Genomic DNA, 6,437 nt, shown 5'->3' with positions numbered 1-6,437 from the left:
TCTGGAGCCTTATAAAAGGTTATAGGATGTTCTACATCTCTCCTCTCTTACCTATATTGATTCATAGATACATAGTAACCCTCAGTAATGGTCAGCGATTTGAATCTGAAGAGTCATCCGAGGCTACCAGATCTCAAACCAGGGACGATAACAGAAAATGTTTTGATGACCTGCTGCCCTGTACGATGCATATGTTATAAGACAGCCTGTCACCCTCATACATGCTGCATCTCAACGTGAGACCCAAGGAGTCTCGATACATTAGTATTATTTTATTTGCCCACCTTGGTGCAAGTCAGTATCTGCTATTCTGCGACAGGCTTAGCCAATGATATATAACTCGAGATGTTTATTCTCATCAAATACCACTAGATGGAGACAACAATTCACACAACAACCAGAATTCATCAATTTAATATATTTTTCCTTACAATTCTCTTCTAATCCATCAAACACCTGTAAGAAGATTGCTGGCATATTGCATTTCCCTTTTGATTTAATAGTAAAACTATAAACTCTTTTACCCCCCAATATAATCTCCCTTTCTGGAGATAAAAAGTCCAGAACGACACAAATTTTCAGACTAAATAAATTGTGCATACTTTTATTCTACTTTTCATCACAGAAAATACAGAAATATAACATCACAGTGCAGCGTCGGTATAGGATTGGGCTATAAGAGAATCTCTCCAAAAACATTCACTTTGGCAAAGTATCTGAAGAGGCTACAAGGCTTATTATTATTATTATTATTAATGGTTTTGTAACTACATGCACATATACTGGTTTAATTTAAATAGCAAATTAACAAAAATTCCTCCCTGCTCCATGTGTTCACAACTGCAAACAGCATTAACAGGGACACACGCAGCATAGACTACATAAAACACGTACAAAGAGACACGCGACTTACTCAACCAAGAACAGACAGCGTCTTAGTGGGAGCACCCCCGCTCGAGAGGGTCTCAGATGTTCTAATAATATGTTTACATGCAGTCACGTGTTATATGGAGGATGCTTTTTCTATGGATGTGTTTTGTTACTCGTATAAATATGTGTCTTTATTATAAGTGTCTATAGCTACGTAACGTTCATCTAAGAACAGCCAACTATCTAGCCTTATGGTCACCTGATGAAGATTGTAACAAACAACATTTCCATACTAATTCACCCAAATTATATGGGGAAATGCCAGAGCTTCTTAATATCAAGTGTAAGACTTTCAGGAACGCGAGGAGGTCCCAGCAAGGCTTAACGCAATAGTAACACGTTGGTCAAGAGGGCTTTCCCGAAGATGCTCATGGAACCGGCTCGAGACCCTCGTGTGTTGTTTTAGTATTAAACTACTCATAGTAATGAATTTACAGACTCCATAGAAACTGTGACATTTAGGAAAAGTCCTCATTTTTGGAGGAACTGCCTCGTGCTACGTAGACCCTGTTATATATTTGTTTTCATTCACATACACGTTTCTGAATCTGAGCGACCTGGACTATCTACAACCAAAGCAGAAGCAGAATTTTCTGTGCGTCGATGTCGCCAGATGTCTTTTTTTTTTTATGCAACGCGTACGATCGAAGAGCCAAATTCTACGTATCTAATTGTTTTTTTTTTCTTGTATAACAAACCTTATTAATCAAAATGAAAGGCCCTCGACAGTGATTTTTTTTGACGTCGCGCGTGATGTGAGAAGAGACGAGGGGAGGCCTGAAGACTACAATTAATTTGACTATTGTTTTTCTTCTTCCTCCAGGAAACAGATTTGCTCAGCATGATGAACGTGGTTTTTATTTTGCATTTTCCATCCCGCGGTATATTTATTTCTAACAGTAGATAATTCTTTGGGTCGACAATTTCAGGAAAACGGCTCTGTTTGGAGCTAATCTCACCGGGTAATGGAGGTAAAAAAAAATAAAATAAAAGCGTCCGCAGCGCTAGAAAGGTTAACGGCTATAAGGCCTTCCCCCCTCAGTTAACTCATTTCCAAGGTTTAAAAACCCCTTTCACGTTAATTGCAGCCCTTAAACTCCTGAAAGGGATCTAATGACGTGTACCGTTCCGCTGCCTTTTTTTTTGTTTGATTCCAAATAAATTGGGCGACTTTTCTGGTGAATCACTAAAACAATTATCAATTTGGAATAGAAGGGAGGGAAAAAAAGGGGGTAATTAATATGTATTTTATTCAGATTAGATCATATACTTGTGCCCACAGATATTCTTCAGCTGCTATGCATTTATTTTTTTCTGCCCCCCTCCCTTGTTTCTCCCCCCCTCCATGTGATGCGCCGCCCCATCAATGCTGACATTTAAATGAGTGAGTATTCGGCATCACTGTGATCATTTGTACAGCTTCCAGGGTGGCACCATACTGAGATGATTGCTTCTGGGAGCCATCCGTGGCTTTTCGAAACACGGGGGGAAAAAGCCAGGCAAAATTTTATCAATTTACATTTTTTCCGTGATTAATTTTTATGCAAATAAGGGCCCGACAGTGCTCCCATCTCACCTGAATCATTCGGATCATCAAAGACAAATTGAGCATCACTTATTTAAAAAATAGGCTTTGAAAGACTCTACAGCTGTGTTGGAAAAATGCTAAGAGCGGGGCGTGAACTTTCCTAATGTAACAGGAATAGATAAGAAATGCCCATTCTGTTGCATTTAGTCTACAAATGACACAAACATGAAGCGTATCAATCCAGCGAAAGCCATTATTGCTTTTTTTCTTCTCATTTTATCTTAAGGCAGATTAATTATTCTTATAGCCAAAATATAATTACACGTTGGTAATAGCGGGAGGTTTAGGGCAGGCTGGAAGCTTTCCCCCCTTACTGGACCCAATAAAGATAGAAATACAATATTAGGGGAAAAAAGGAAAAATGTGTTAGCCTTAAATTTGAGTTTGCATTCATTAGAAAAATATTAGAAAATATTTAAATAATCTTCCAGTGCCCAAACAGGGTCTTAGTAACGGCAAATAAGATGTGAGAGTGGAGAATTATTGATATTCCAAAGAAAAAAAAAGGGTTAATTATTTTTTGGTTCTCTCCTATAAAAGGGTTCATCATGAAAAACGAATTCTTTCTAGAATAAATATTGAACACTGGGAATATCAATAAAATAGAACAGTAGATGCTGCCGTCTTAGGTGATCTATTCATTAAACTCCTTTATGTGACAGTTTTCAATTTGCACGACAGAAACGGTAATAGTTCTTGGCGCGGGTTGTAAGTGTTTCAAACATGAACGAGTCGGACAGGGAACGATTTCCAGCGAGAACCTGACTTTTTTTCATCTCCTGCGACGTTATCGTTGTGCATGCATTTCTAATACATGTATGCATGTGCTTCTGGTTAATAAGAAATATTTCTCATTTTAATAAGTTTTATTTTACAATTTTTATTTGTTTTATTTATTTTTAGAATTTTAATAATTATTTTAAACGAAAGCGAAATCAGATACCGATATAAACCTTCTCTAGACTAGTATGGATCAATAGGAGCTGAGCAATGGAGGTCCATGGTTGACTTTAAGAGCCCTAAGCCCTTCACTTCTGAAATAATTCTGAGACTCCACCGGAGGTTGAACAGAGGTGAAGGTGGGTTTACGTGGCAGGTTCTTCATCGCTCTGGCAGTACTGAGGTTAAGCAGACCCCAAACGCTACCCCCGTACAGAGCTTTAGCTCCTCGGTGCGCACGAGGCTGTAGCTAATTACGTGAAGAGACAGAGCCTGGTTGCCCCCGAGCCTCTCTCTCCACCGCCGAGTGAGTCTGCGCTTTAGTCAACGGGCAGGTAGTGAGGGGAACTCAAATGTTATTTGACAAGGCAGCAGGCCCCATCACCTAAGGTTAGAAAACAGACAAGCCGCGCGGCGTTCCAAAGTAAAGACAGGGAAATCTCAAGCATATTGTATCTGACAGAAATCATATCGCCGCGGCACGTTCGGACGCGGCCCGCGTGAACGAAACTACATAGATTATGTTTCCTATCGCCCCCTTTAAAGATTAAAGTCCTCCTTTCCAAGGTACATTAGAGGTGACAGTTTGATACTCGACGGTCGGCACGTTCTGCAGGCTTCCCTTTAGAGAAATCACAAAAGGAAGTCCCGCGGGGCGAAAAAGATAAATAATAATACTTCGACATTAACCCATTAGGTACCAGAGGGGGTAACCAATGCGTTTCACACCCTTCAGCGGTCGTTCACCGTATAGTAGGGCGTCATTGCGTGTTCAAGAAAATAACGCCCTGTTTTTCATTTTAGGTGAGCAAAAGATATTTGGGTTGTTTATGACCGAAAATGGTTGCTAAGCAAAAAAAAAAATCTGACTTCCTTTTTTGTATGTTGATGGTTTTTCATCATATGAAATGAACTTTTTCAAGGAGGTTTTTAATCGTTTTAGGACAAAAAAAAAAGCCTTGAAACCGGCCAGTGCCTTTTCCTTGTACAAACCTAACAAATTTGACAATGATTGTTGAAAATAACGATTTTATAATTATTATAACCAGCGGAGTAAGGAGCAGCACGCTTATGTTATAATGTTGTTTTGAAAGCAATGCATACGCACGTAGCATAAAGGCTTTTGTAAAGTATTACGGCTATTAAAAAATATCGGGACGTGGTTTTTTTAAAGGAACGGTGAGTTTACGGCATGCCTCATTGTTCCTCGATTCCAAACCTAATACTATATTCCCGGCTTGTGAATATTGAAACAATGCACATGGCTGTATCAGGCCTGCCATTTTCACAGCTATGCACGCATAGTAAAATAGAACCATTTATAATCAATCCTCACTTTGCATCGCGCTTTTCATTATTGCCTGCTCAGTGGTATTACGGACGTCAAGCAAGTGTAACTATTTCAGGAATAATGTATTTTGCCACAACCCTGCATGACTGAGTCTTAATGCTGATTAAATAAAAACCATCATTTTCTTAAACTCCTTTACAAACCTGGTATGGGTCTCCCCCCGATGCCTTTTGTGAGAAAACAGGATAAATTAACAGGAGCCATATTTGTGAATAGAAATATTAAAAACTGAACCTGTTGCCGAAGAGTGAATGTTTCTACCGGATCCAGTCCAAGGATATTATCAAGCTCTCGGAAGAGTTCATATTTTATTGGTGATTCGTAAATATAATTATAACAAACTACTGTATAAAGCTAATCAACAAATACAAAGTAATACGTAAAACAGAAAACAAAAACACACACACATACATATATATAAGCAACTATGATAAAACAGCAAAAACATGGAAGACATTTATTCTCTTAATAGACGTTTATTCTCTTGGTAGAACATTACTGATGCCACAAAGCCACCAGCACTAGAGGACGGTGGCTGTGGACATACAGCGGACAATCTCCCTGTCATGCAGGATTGTGTGTAGGGATTGCAGGTGTTGGTTCCGTAACCAGTCCAACTGGTGGCAATTGGTGGCATCAACTCGAGTCTCGACAACATGTAGACAAACCCAAACAAATTATGGGGATCCCTTATCAACCATATGGCAAAGCATTAGGTGCTCCCCTCTGTTCCCCTACATAGACAGGTTGTAGGTGTTTTTTATACTGAGTGGGACCACCTGCTCCTCCATTCTTCCAGAATGTGGTGGGGGGTTATATATTAAACCAGAAAAGTCATTGCCAGTACCCCCCACTTTTCCCCAAAGACCAGAGTATACAGTTCCCAACCCTACTATCCCAGAACACCATCAATAATAAAGGAAGAGGCTGGGTGTCCATTCATCTTACTGCTATACCTACAGAAATAAATAAAATGTATCACCCAATCCCACCTCCAGTCCCCTGACCTGTAGAAATAAAATGACCCATCACCTGTATGTGCGTTGCCCAATATTCAGGTCCATATGTCTACATTTTAAGCTTTAAATGGTTACGGTGGTAACCAATGAACACAATGTGGCGGGGGAATTCAAAATGGAAGACAATGTCAAATCCAAATCCAAAATGACACCAAATACCCCCCTATCATGTTCATGTTTTCTGAGTATCAAAAGGCAAACACCATAAATATCTATTGTTTTAAAATGTGCTACCACTAGACGATAAAGAGGTAAACAGGTGGGGTATTTTGGAATACGTACATTCCGACCACACAAGTCACACACCCAAAAGGCCAGCCGTGCATATCAAAGCTATTTAAGCAGATATAACATACAGCACATAACAAACAAAGCATGTGCCTAGGTGGCATAATTATTCATAATTATATTGTCAGAACACATTAATACACAGCCTTATTTGATGGGCACACCCAGTACAACATGTATGTAACTGATTAACACTTTGGTATGCATTCAGTTTGCTTAATTACGGGTTAGATCCTAAATGTGCTCACTTCGTAAGAAAACTAATCACGTTATCTGACTATTGCTATTCCAGCTTCGCTGTACTAGGGCAGGTTTGTATATT

This window comes from Spea bombifrons, chromosome 10, assembly GCF_027358695.1.
Source record: "Spea bombifrons isolate aSpeBom1 chromosome 10, aSpeBom1.2.pri, whole genome shotgun sequence".
Taxonomy (NCBI): domain Eukaryota; kingdom Metazoa; phylum Chordata; class Amphibia; order Anura; family Pelobatidae; genus Spea; species Spea bombifrons.
The sequence above is the reverse complement of the archived record's forward strand: the minus strand, read 5'-3'. Positions refer to the sequence as shown.